This window comes from Pleurodeles waltl, chromosome 6, assembly GCF_031143425.1.
Source record: "Pleurodeles waltl isolate 20211129_DDA chromosome 6, aPleWal1.hap1.20221129, whole genome shotgun sequence".
NCBI lineage: Eukaryota > Metazoa > Chordata > Amphibia > Caudata > Salamandridae > Pleurodeles > Pleurodeles waltl.
Genome location: NC_090445.1, coordinates 1,667,344,863 through 1,667,357,686, shown reverse-complemented (window position 1 = coordinate 1,667,357,686; position 12,824 = coordinate 1,667,344,863). Strand labels below are relative to the sequence as shown.

The 12,824-nt window shown below is 44.5% G+C and overlaps 1 protein-coding gene across 5 annotated transcripts in view; it reads left to right on the top strand.

Annotated features, from left to right (window-relative positions):
* Positions 1-12,824, top strand: part of KCNT1 (potassium sodium-activated channel subfamily T member 1) — a 1,355,573-nt gene that overhangs the window by 1,054,552 nt on the left and 288,197 nt on the right. The gene's annotated exons all lie outside the window — the stretch shown is intronic.

Below are 12,824 nucleotides of genomic sequence, written 5' to 3'. Positions count from 1 at the left end.
AGTAAGCTTTGAAAGGTGTTCATTGGCTATTTGTGATGTTTGAGAGCAGTGGAAAACATCTGTACGAAAGAGTGAATCATGCCATTTGAAGACGTGGTGCATAATGCTGAGTCAACAGATGATAATGCAGGGAATTCAGGAACAGAATAAAAGGAGCATGTCTGTTATTTTCGGTACCTCTGCTGGTCATATTTGGTGAAAAAAATGGAGGTGTGTATGACAAATTGGATATTATTTACAGAACTTTTATGTATGCTCTAATCCTGCTGTTCAAGGATATATGAACCTCTGGCACTTCTGTAACTATCACTTTAATTGCCTGTGCCAAAACAAAACCTAGAGTGCTGAAGAAGGGAGGGCGAACTGGGGCTGACATGATGGGACACGTTGATCCCACACACCTCAGCAGAACCAGTTCTCAAACACAAAGTAATGGTGGTCAAGTCATAGAAGGTGTCAGTGTTTCAAACTAAAATATAAAAGTGGGGTATCACTATTACACTGTACTATTGTTTACTATTGTGATGGGCTTGTACTCTCCCCAGGGCAGGCTCCTCCGCTATGGTGGAGGAGCGACAACCACCCGCCAGCAGCAGCAGTTGCAAACTTTTTAGAAGAAAACGATAATAAACTATGCTTATTATCGTTATCTTGTAAAAGGGGCAGGCCATGGGGCTGTGATGAGCACATCTCAGGCCGGCCAAACACACATGCGCACTGGGGTCTCTCCAACCCAGCAACCAGGCACTGCTTTGCTGGATTGGAGACAGCAGGCAGAGACTTTCACTCTGCCTCAGAGCACCCTGGCTGGGCGCTCCGTCCAGTCCTAATGCTGCTTTCATGCTGCCAGCAGCATGAAAGCAGTGTTAGGATTGGACGCAGAGCAGGCTGGGAGCCTGTTAATGTAGTCGAGGATAGAGGAGCAGATCAGTGCAGCGTGGCGCAGCAATAAAGGTACATTTATTTTATTTTTTAATATTATATTTTCTTCAACTCCCACCCCTCCCCTCTGCTAGGCACCGCCCATTTTCCCTCCTGCGAGCCGCAACTGACTCTCCCATTAAAAGTAATGAGGCCCTGCTTTGAAATGCAGGTACCCTCCCTTTCAAATTAAAGATGTGCAGATACTTAGTACATTTAAAGTACAGGTTAAAGATGCATTAATGAAGGACTTAGTACAATTTAAAACAAAACAAAAAAGAGTAATTTAAACAAAGAATAGCACGCACACCTTACATTTGACCTGAACCTGCGCCATACTGAGCAGCTGAACATGTCTCTTTCGCATACTTGGGTGCAGCATCTCATGCTAGGGTGAATGAACAACCAAGAAGGTACCTTCAGCCAAATGTACAACACACTTTAGTGATCACAAACACTGCCATTCACTAGATGTATGGGTGTGCGGCCGCTTAAAAGGTTTTCTCTCCTGATTCCCAAGTGGGGGTGGTATCTTATTTGGAAAGGAGAAGGGATCCCTTTGCAAATTGGGGTACAAGATGTAGGGGCAGTAGACAGGCCAATTCACAATTAAACTGTTTTTGTAAGCAGCCCTCTTTTCTTTAGAAAAAGTGGACTGTTTCGAAAAATGTTTCCTTTTTAGGGTTGAGTGCGCAAGCGCTCTAGCCTGCTGTAATCTCTCTGTAGGCTTTTAACCACGCCCACCGCACACCTATAAGTTTCGGTGGTTTGTGGGCTTACCTTTTAGAAATCGCTTGATTTTATTTGTGAAAGGCATACAAACGTTATGCCTTTTCTGGTGTTATCCCTCCTCGAAGCGCACTCGCCAACTACCAAAAACATATGATGCTCCACGTTTTCAGCATGGCTTCTGGACTACTTTTTCTCTTTATTTCCTATGCAGCGCAATCTCGCTGCACATTTGCCGATACGTTTGACTGCAAGCGAACTTCTGTTTTATTTTGTGTGCTCCTTCATGCTCATGGTGTGGCTCTTTAAATTGGCTCACTTATGTAAAACTGTTTTCATTTCATGTGGCAATAAAAGTCCGGTTAGGACTTTACAACACTAATGTGTCTAAGTCGAGCAAATGCAAGACCCATTGCATTGCAAATGCTTGTTTGAAACGTAATCATAGGGATGGTGGTCTACTGACCCTTATAGGTCACCATGTCATTGATTATGACCGATTGTAGCAAGTTTTACATTGCAACCTGCCTAATGCTTATCCTCTAGGCAGGGCGGTCTGTGGCTCACAATGAGTCCTCACTTTGTGAAATGACTCCACTGGTTGGTTTGCAAAATAAGTTTCTAGTCACAAAAAGTTGAGTTGTAAATTGTGATTCTTTTTTCAACCAGAAAGTTCATACATCTGGCCCTTTGTTCATACTTTCTTTGCCTGAGAGTTAAGATGCCTTCATTTGAGTTATCAAAGATTATATCATTAATTCCTGGAGTCTAACAGGCCACAGAAAAGAACTAGTGAGAACCAGTAAATTTCAACTCAGGTATAAGATACACTTCAACAACATCTAACAAGCTGAAAGGAGTAAACATGTTAAAAATGATCCATGCTAAGCAAAGCAATAAATATTCAAGAGCCAGATGTATCAAAAGATTTTACATTTGCAAACAGTGCAATGCCGATACATTTCACCGTTTACGAATGCAAAATAGCCTTTCACAGTGTATAAAGGCATTGCAGTCTAATTTTAGGGAATCACATTTTTTTTGTGATTCCTTAAAATTGCGACTCCAAATAAGGAATCACAGATAGTGATTCCTATTTGTGATTCCCTATGCACATGTAACAAGCATTTCCTAAATGCGGACCCGGTATTTAGGAAATTTTATTACCATCAACTCCAAGTTGGTGGTAACCATGTGCAATCTTAAAGTGTGCACTTTACATGTGCACAATTTTTATTTTGGGGGATGCATCAAAGGGGGCCTTAGGTCCTAGGCACCCTTGGTTTTGCATTTCCTAATTTGCGATTTCCTAATAGGAAATCGCAAATTAGGAAATGCAAAACCATTCGCACCTATGTGCCTTCAGGCCCATAGGAACAAATAGAGTCACAATCCCTAATAGTGGTTCCCTAATAGCGATTGCAATTCTGTAGGAATTGCTGTTAGGGAATCGCTATTTTGTTACTTAGTATTTTGCATTCCCTAAATAGCGATTTCTTAAAATTCGCTATTTAGGGAACGCAACATGTGATTTTGATGCATCTGGCCCCAAGTCCAAACATTAGGATCAGGCATGAGGAAATTCTCCTGTCAACCAATCCCTTTTACTACCTAGGGAGTTAAGCCATATTGCAAAATGTAATTGACTGGTAGTTTAAAAGATATTGGAGTGGGTAATAATGGTTCTGAGGCTGACTTAAGGCTCTCTTTGGCATAACTGTGACAAGTAGGATTAGGACTCAGAATGATGGAGATTACTGGGAAATACCCAGGTAATTTTCAGTTTCAAAGGAACTCTCCCCCAACCCCGACAATCACTTAATCCCGGGCTATGGTCCGCTCGTCCTGTGCTGAAACATATTAGTGTTCTCTTGCTCCTGTTTTTTATTGTACATTTTTATTATGGCTTGTTAGCAGTTTTCCTTATGGTACAGAGATGATTCTCCTCACCTCATCAACAATGGTGTTGAAAATAAATTGTCTTGGTCGACCTTATAGCATTCAGGACACATACACACTGAATTGAATTTTCTAGGCTTTGTCAGTTTTTCAGTTATATCAATCCATTGCTTTAATTATTTACTCTGCTACAAAGTAATAGGGCTTAATATATTTTTTTTTTTAGACTGGTGAGCACAATACCTAGCCGTAGGCTTGTGGAATTACAAGTTGTTGCCAATGACTGCAGTTATTTTTAGCTCACGCAAAAACATGTAGGCGACACGCACAGTTCTGATTTAGTTAAATGTAGGGATTAGCACTAATAGCTTCAAGAAATTGGATTGTGTAACTATTAGGAAAAATATGATAAAACTGTGAGACATTTAGGGCAATTTAGTACTAGTGCTTGGTGGAAATTAAAGTAAAATTCAATATACTGTAGCTTTGGGCAGAATTGTAAGGGTGGTAAAGTTCCCGTAGAGTGATGGTTGTGAATGTGAAATAATAAATAACCAATAGCAAAGATGATGCACCTAGTTCTATTAAAGAATGGAATATAAATGCACCCTGAAAATGTACCTTACATTATACTATAAATGAAGCTACTTTGTGCACTTTTACATCCATGAAGGAAGAAAGTTTATCACTTTTAAATTGCTAGAATTTCACCTCACTACTTTTTCAGATATCTATTTGTATATCAATCATGGCTTAATTTGTAAAAGAAAAAAGGTGCTAGGTTCCTCGTCAGGAGGCCACTGCAGCTTGCACAACCCATAGCTCCTGCCAGCATTGCCAATGACAGTACCAGCACAACTACTACCCATCACACTCTACAAGCCCCTAAAGCTTTAAGAATGGCTTAGGCCCCATATGTTAGTAATTTGTAATTTATATTTAATTAATAAATAACTGTTGTTTGCTCAAATCTAAATTAGGCAAACAGCACCACCATGTGGCAGACTGTCATAAGTGCTGTGTTGGCAATGAAGTGCCGGTGCTGAGCACCGGACACCCCCGGCTCAAATTAGACACTGATACCAATTTTTTTCTCAGTAGCCTAACGTACCTAAATTAGTGCTTCTGCATCAGTTCAGATGCAGCAGAGGATGCTCATAATTTTATAACAACTTTTTTATATTTTACTTTTCACCTTAGTACACATATTAAAATTGCTTTATACAATTGAAAAATAAAAGCATGTTTCGACTCAGAGGGCCCTTGAAAACCCAAGTCTTTATGTTGTATTCATGGTTCTTCAGTCTGCTTCCTGTGTTCACCATCTTTCCTTTGGCCACCTACCATTCTGCCATTTCCTTTCACTCCTCTCCATTGTCCTAGAGGAGCATGTTTGATTGATCCTTAATCAAAGTTGTGGCATAGTACAATGATAAATTGCTGGTGAATTAGCTTTCTTCATTTTCTTAGACTTGGTTCAACTTTGGTTGATAGTCAAGTCTATGTTTTGCTGTGGGAGGGGAGCAACAAATTCATATTGTTTTGGATAGGTTTTGCCAGCCCTGCGATGAGTTTTGTTGACAGTAATGAAGATTCAAACCTACTTTGTTTCATCTATCCGTGTGGACTCGCCAATGGAAACTAATAAACAAAGACACTTGGTAATTTTGCGAGGATAAAGAGCCACATTTGGATTTGGAGGAAGTGCTTAATCTCGAGGAGAATCAACTGGAGGCATTTCCTAAATCATAATGTTCATAAAGGTGTGAAAATGCCACTAGTGAATTCTGCTCCAGTTGCAGTACTTTGCCTGTAAATCAGAGGATTTTCTAATATGACAAAACTCTAAATCAGGCCCTTAGTGTCTGTCAAGAGATATGACGCTGCAGTGATAAGAATTTCATGGCATGAGTTCTCTGAGGATAAGAATGGACAGTAGATATGACCCAGCACGCTGCTGGAAAACCTGTCATGCACAGGCAGTCATCCCTTCAATTGGGATTCACATTTTTATGTTTTATTGTCAATCAATCAAAAAGGATCTCACACTAGGCAAGGTCTGGTCAGTCCCATTTTGCAGAGGATATGGAATGTATGTCAGGTCCTACGAAAGCTTAATGGGAAGCAATGGTTCACTTACACTTCATTTACAAAATATCATCAAATTATGTGTCAATCCAATTACAATACAATGAATGTGGCAGTCGCTATTCAAGGCTAAGGTTAAATCAAGATATCATAAAATAAAGCTTTAAATTCAAAATATGTTGACGAAGCTGTTCAGTGCCCCAAGTGATCGCACAGTGAAAAAAAAGGTGGGTAAAACTGTGTAAAGCCAGGGTACACAACAGTTGTAACAAGGAGAGATCTCCTTAGAATAAAAAAATTCAATGTCTGTCTGCACAAAGTGTTGAGGATGTTTCAACTACATGTATTAATTGTAAGGTCATCATCAGGGCAGTAAATTTAGATGGGCATCTTGGTATTAGGACCTACTAAACAGACTGAGGCCCTCATTCTGACCCTGGCGGTCGGCGGAGAGACGGCGGTCGGACCGCGAACAGACCGGCGGTATTAAAAATGGCATTCTGACCGCGGCGGTCCCCGCCGCGACCGACCGCTACTTCTCCACTCCGACCGCCGCGGCGGTCATGACCGCGGGGCTGGAGTTTGCGCACTCCGGCCCGGCGGTCGTCCCAAGACCGCCAAGGGTATTATGACCCTGCCTACCGCCGCGGTTTCTTGCGGGCGGGAACCGCCGTGCGAACCATGGCGGTAAGCACTATCGGGGCCAGGGAATTCCTTCCCTGGCACTGATAGGGGTCTCCCCCACCCCCCACTTCCCACCCGAGTCCTCCCCCCACACCCTCCACCCCCCTGCCACCCCCCAGAGGTGGTACGAACCCCCTCCCCACCCCCACCCCGACATGCACATACATGTACCCCGACATGCACACACCCCCAACATGCACATATACACGCCCCCTACACACACATACACAACGGGGACACATACCCGCACACATACATGCCGACATGCGCACCTGCCGAACAGCACACATTACCCATAGACACAGCAGCACCCCCGCCCGCATACACGCACTCACACACCCACTCTACACACTCACACGCACACCCCCATGCACGCCCACATCACACAACACCCCCCCACCCCCTCCCCTCACGGACGATCAACTTACCTTGTGCGTTGGTCCTCCGGGAGGCGACGGGAGCCATAGGGACGTGACCGCCAACAGAAGACCGCCAACAGAAGACCGCCACACAGAAATGTGGGTCGTAATTCTGTGGGCGGTGTTCTGCTGGCGTGGCGGTGGAGGTTGACCAGTCTCCACTTTCCCGCCGACCGCCAGTGTGGCTGCTGGCGGTTTTCCGGCGGAACGCTCCCAGCGGTCAGAATGCGCACAGCGGCACACCGCCGCGGTCGGCGGTCTTCACCGCGGCGGTAACTCAGCGGTCTTGCGAAAAGACCGCCAAGGTCAGAATGAGGGCCTGAATCTCTGAACACAAGACAGGCCATCCAGCTTTAGTAATCGATTTTTAAGTGAAAAGTATGATAAATTCAATGTCTCTACCCATTGAACAGTTAAAGAAGACAGGCTGTGGTTTGCCCCAAGTTCGCCAAGAAAAAAAGGTTGAAAATGTCACAGCAGCTCTGTTAGAAGAATCAGGCAGTTCGGATACAGCAGTATATCTGTCATTGTCCAGGGCAGGAAGCAAAATGTCCTATAAAAGGACAGTATGCTGAGGCTCCACTCAAAATAGAACAGGCCTTCTCTTGCTAATCATTCAACATTTGGTTATTGTTCTAATATTGAGGTCCAGTAATGTCCAGTGTATATCCGGAAGGGCACAATTCTTACCAGAGTTTCAAGATAATGACTGTCCATGTGAATGAGGTCAGTTTATGTTCATTGGACCCAATTTATTTTCCAGTATACGTTTTACTTTCAGGTGCAAATATGCTTTTCTATAAACATCTCAGAGCACAAAACAACTTTTGCTACTCTCAAAAGTTGATTTTGAACTCATGAAAGGAATTACCCACACTAAGATATTCATGCGTGGAGACTGGGTGATAAAGGGCACGCAGGACATGTTGGTTGGTGAATATGCACAAACCCTCCATACTGCTTGTTAAAGATCAGAGATTTACTCCTGTGAAGGGCAGCAGTCAATTATTTTCCACCTTGGTAAAGGGTGCAGATTAAAAGCTTGATTTAGAGTTTGGCAGATAGAGTAAAGGCAGTCAGGATGGCAGAGGACTTTACATCCACAACCTTGCCTTTACTTTATCTGCCAAAATTAGAGTTCACTGCAGGCTCTGCGATTAACTCTATGGGCTTCATTGAACCACTGTCATAGCAGTTCACAAAAAGACATTTAAAAGTTTTGTTGCATCTGTCATTGGTGATGGATGCTTACACCAAACTTTTAAAAGTTTTAATTTTCCAAAAATAAATACATCCATGGAGTTGTGGAAAAGTAAAAAACTAATGGCCCCACCACCATTGGAGTTTTTTCTCCCATGGTCTAGGGCATAATATTTTCATTTTTACTGTCCCTCGCCGCCAGATTATCTGACTACCCACTATAAGTAGGGAGTACAGCCTGATGGCTTACCTCCAATGCCTGTATTCCCTCTGCCCTTTTGAGAAAGGTTTATGCAGACCAAGTACATTTTACTCCATGAGTGGAAACCTGGCAGTTGGCCCGACTCAAAGTGGGGTGGGCGGACCAAAACTTTAAAAGACAGGGTAAACTGTTGTTGTTGTACCCTGTCTGCCAAACTCTAAATCAAGTCTGTACCTTTGTCAAGGGTAGGAGTAAGTACCTTTGTAGTGTGTGGAGAATAAGTTATAACATTCTACAACTAGCGGGTGTTAAGGAGAAGGTGGTTCTCCAAAGACTTTTTTCCAGTGTTGAGACAAAAAAACAAAAAAATCATAGCAACTGTATTTATGCTGGCACTGCAAATTATCTTATGCAAAAATACCTGGACACCTAGCCTGCCACTTGCCTGTGGCCTTCAGTTTCTGCTTGTTCCAGCCTGATCCAGTGACACCGCTGCTGCCCAGTTTTTTCTGCCTGGGTTTTACTGCCCGGGTTTTCCCACTTACTGTTCTTCCTGCCAAAAGAAGCTCCGCCCACTCCAGAACCTACTTAATGCAGACCACAGCATGACCTCACAGCAGACGCATGTAACGGATGTGCCACTGGTGTGCTGAAGGCACCCCAAAGGCTAGCCCCTGTACACCGTTCCACACCTGGACCGCGCGCAGTGCCATAACCTCTAGTCCTTCCACCCCTGAAGATACACCATTGCCGAGCTCTACACCTTTGAGCCTGGATGACGCAACAAACTGGCTCAACCCCACTTCCGTGCCCAACATTGCCACTGGAATACCCAAAAGATACAAGATCACCAACCTCGACCACATCAACAAGCCTGGTGGAGGAATCACCATCATCCACAAGTAATCCATCCAATACATCACCCCACCTCAACTTCCGACTCCAAACAGACAGCAAAACCACCATCAGGGGTACCCTCACCTACGGTCCTCCGGGACCATGTCCAGACTTTTGCAACTTTATCGCCAATTTCAGCACCCCCCTCGCTATAGATTCTGACAACTATATTTTCCTCTGCGACCTCAACTTAAATCTCGAAAACCACAGTGACATCAACACTACCAATCTGCTTGACAGCATGAACAACATCGGACTCACTCAACTCATCCACAACTCCTGAAGGCCACACGCTAGACCCCCATCTTCATCTCCAGCAACCACATAAAGTACTGCCACACCATGGAACACATCTGGACTGACAACTCCGTTGTACACTTCTACATCGTGGACCTCTGCCCCCAGTCTGCCCTACACCCCCTACCGCAGCTGGAGCAAAGTCTCAAAGGACACATGGATCAACACCCTCAACACTACCCAGCCCATCTCCTCCAACATCCTACACCAGAACACCGGAAACTTCAACAATTGGCTCGACAACTGTGCCAAAAGCGTCACTCGTATTGGCAACAACACCCACAGAAGTTCCACCAAGCAGGCCAGCTGGTACACTGAAGACCTCCAAACCACTAAACAGCAGTGTAAACAACTTTAAAGAAGATAGTGCATCAGCACAGACACGACCGACAAGACCACCTTCAAGATAGCCCTCAACTATCAATCTGAAAAGCAGGATGTCTGCAGGGGCAACAACTGTCCCCCTGACCTCCTAGGACACCTCTCAACAATTACGGTTGGAGTCTCGGCAGGTGTCCCAAAAGGGAAGGGGGATTGGACGAAAGAAAAGAGAGAGATTGTTCGCCTTGCCGCCTGCCTCAGACGAAATGCAATGAGTCGCTGTCTGCATTCTGTCATGCTCTGGTAGTAATGAACAAGAGACTGGTATAAAGGCATGCTTACAGAGAGGCCTACAGAGTGTGTTTAACGCACAATGATAAGAACAGTCATGCAATCACCTGACACCTTAGCAGAGGTCTTTCTTACATGTCCACTCTCCACAAGTTAGGGTTATTTGCACTGCAGTCAATTGTTCTCACTCAGATCAAGCAGGTGTTAGAGTCTCCAATGATTCACATAAATTAGGCTTCACTGTTCTTGGACTGAGGCTGTAAAACTCACTCAACAATCATGCCCAAAGTCACACAATATTCAAATATAAATCATAACATAACAGGAAGGAAACAAAACATAATAATGCATAACTCTTCAGAGCACCTTAAGGCCTCCGATTGTCTATGTATAATCACAAGTATTGTTCTTAGCGCATTGCACCTATGTCCCAAAATGTCCGAAACACACAGCACCCCAAGTCCGATTTCAAGTTCAATCAGTTTTGAGCACCCAGTAGTTTTTAAGCGGAAAGCAGGTTGTCCAGCAGTAAATATTTTGGCAAACTCGCTTCACTTAGCTAACACACAGTACGTCTGAAAAACAATGTTCACTGTAGCAGGACTTTCGGCAAGCACCCACTTAGCTGTCAAGTGGGGGGGTCAGACAGATCCGTCTTCGGAAGCTGTGAGGACTGAAGACTGTGCTGCAGGCTGTGAGCTGACGGAGAACGCCCTCAGGAACAAAACAAAGTCAAGTGAGGCTCTGCTTTGGGTGTGTCTATTTTAGCCCATGAGGGAGACTGTTGTCGCGCATATGGCCTCATGTTCAGCTGACAGGAGGCAACAAGAGAGCTGCCCAGCAATCTGTGAACAGTTGCAATAGCAACATATAGCGGCACTAGGATAAACATGGGCCCAAGGAGCCAACAAGCATTGGGCATTGCATCAAGAAAATATAACAACCATTGATCATTGCAACAAGCCAATTACACAATAAACATTGGTAAAAACAACAATAACCATTACATTTTGACTCAAAAACAAGCACTGGCCAAGACAAAAGAGTAAAAAATGTAATCACTTTAGCATGAAGGTCGAACTAACACATGATTGACTACTGGCCCCTGGAAATGTTGGCAAATTGTGCAGGGCACACCCTTGGAATTCTCAACATCAACATTTACCAAAGAAATTTGAAAGAATCTAAGAAAAAAGCATTAGCCTTATGCATCGGGTGAAGCTCGAATAACAGCAAAGAACCCTTCAACATTGTCAAAGAATTCTCCAACCCCTCAGCCGCAACAGACAACATTACTACCTCACAGGAACTTTGCGACAACCTTGCAAACTTCTTCCACAACAAGACCGCCAACATCTACAGAAACTTCAAACCCTAGCCCAATGCCACTGACTTCTACAAACAACACAACAACCCGGCTACCACCACTGACATCCAATTAACATCCAACTAATCAAATAGAGCCAAAGGACACGTTCCTCATGAACTCACTCCACTGAAGAGCCCCAGTGACCCATTCCCTCACCACATCTTCAACCTAGTTGAAGCCAGAATCAGCCACGTGCTTACCACCTTGTTCAACACCACGATTCCCATCGCCACCTGACCCGAGGAGTGCAAACACCCTACTAAAAAAAACATCAGCAGACCCAGCGGACTCAACAACTACCAACTGATCTCCCTTCTTCCATTCCCAGCCAATGTATTATAAAAAGCCATCAACCAACAACTCTCCTCACATCTGGAACAGAACCTCCTACTCGACTCCTCTCTATCCGAATTCTGCAGAAACCACAGCACCGAAACAGCCCTCATCGCAGCAACCGACATAATCTGAGCCCTACTCAACTGAGGGGAAACTGCAGCTCTGATCCTCCTAGACCTCTCTGCAGTCTTCAATACGGTCTCCCACCACACACTCATCACAAGGCTGCACAACATAGGCACCCAAGGAGCCACCCTCAGATAGATCGCTTCTTTCCTCATTTAAAGATCGCAAAAAGTCTGCCTTCCCCCATTCAACTCTGAACCCAAGAAAAACATTTATGGAGTACCCCAAGGATCCTTGCTCAGCCCTACCCTCTTCAACACTTATGTGCCATCTCTGGCCAGCATCGCCAAAACCCAAGGACTCAACATCACATCCTATGCTGATGACACCCAACTCACCCTCTCCCTCTCTGAAGACACCCACAACACCAAGAACAACTTCCACAACTGCATGACAGACTTCACAAACTGGATGAAGGACATCTGACTGAAGCTCAACATGGAAAACACAGAGGTACTGATTTTTGGATCAAAAGCTCCCTATGGGATGCATCCTGGTGGTCCTCAGAACTTGGATCTACTGCTACCCCCCACTGACCACACTAGGAACACAGGCATAATTCTAGATAACAACCTAACCATGACGACTCAAGTCAACTCTGTCTCCTTCTCCTGCTTCTTCATCCTCTGCATGCTTCGCAAGATATTCAAATGGCTACCCAAAAGCTCTAGACGCACCATCACCCAGGCCTTCATCTCCAGTTGACTGGACTACGGCTATGCTCTCTACACAGGAATCGCAGCTGACTACCTTGAACAACTACAGACCATTCAGAACCCTGCAGCCAGACTCGTCCTGGTTCTCCCAATATCAATGAATATCACCCCCTATCTCAAGGAACTCCACTAGCTTCCTGTACAGTAAAGATGCCAGTTCATCCTTGCGACCCATGCGTACAAGGCCCTACACAACAGTAGACCTGCCTACTTGAACCACCGCCTGAACTTCCATCAGCCCAACAGATACCTCCGCTCTGCGTCCCATTCTCTACTCTCACCTCCCACACCCAGCATACCAGATGTGGTTGCTTCGTCTTCCTCCTGCA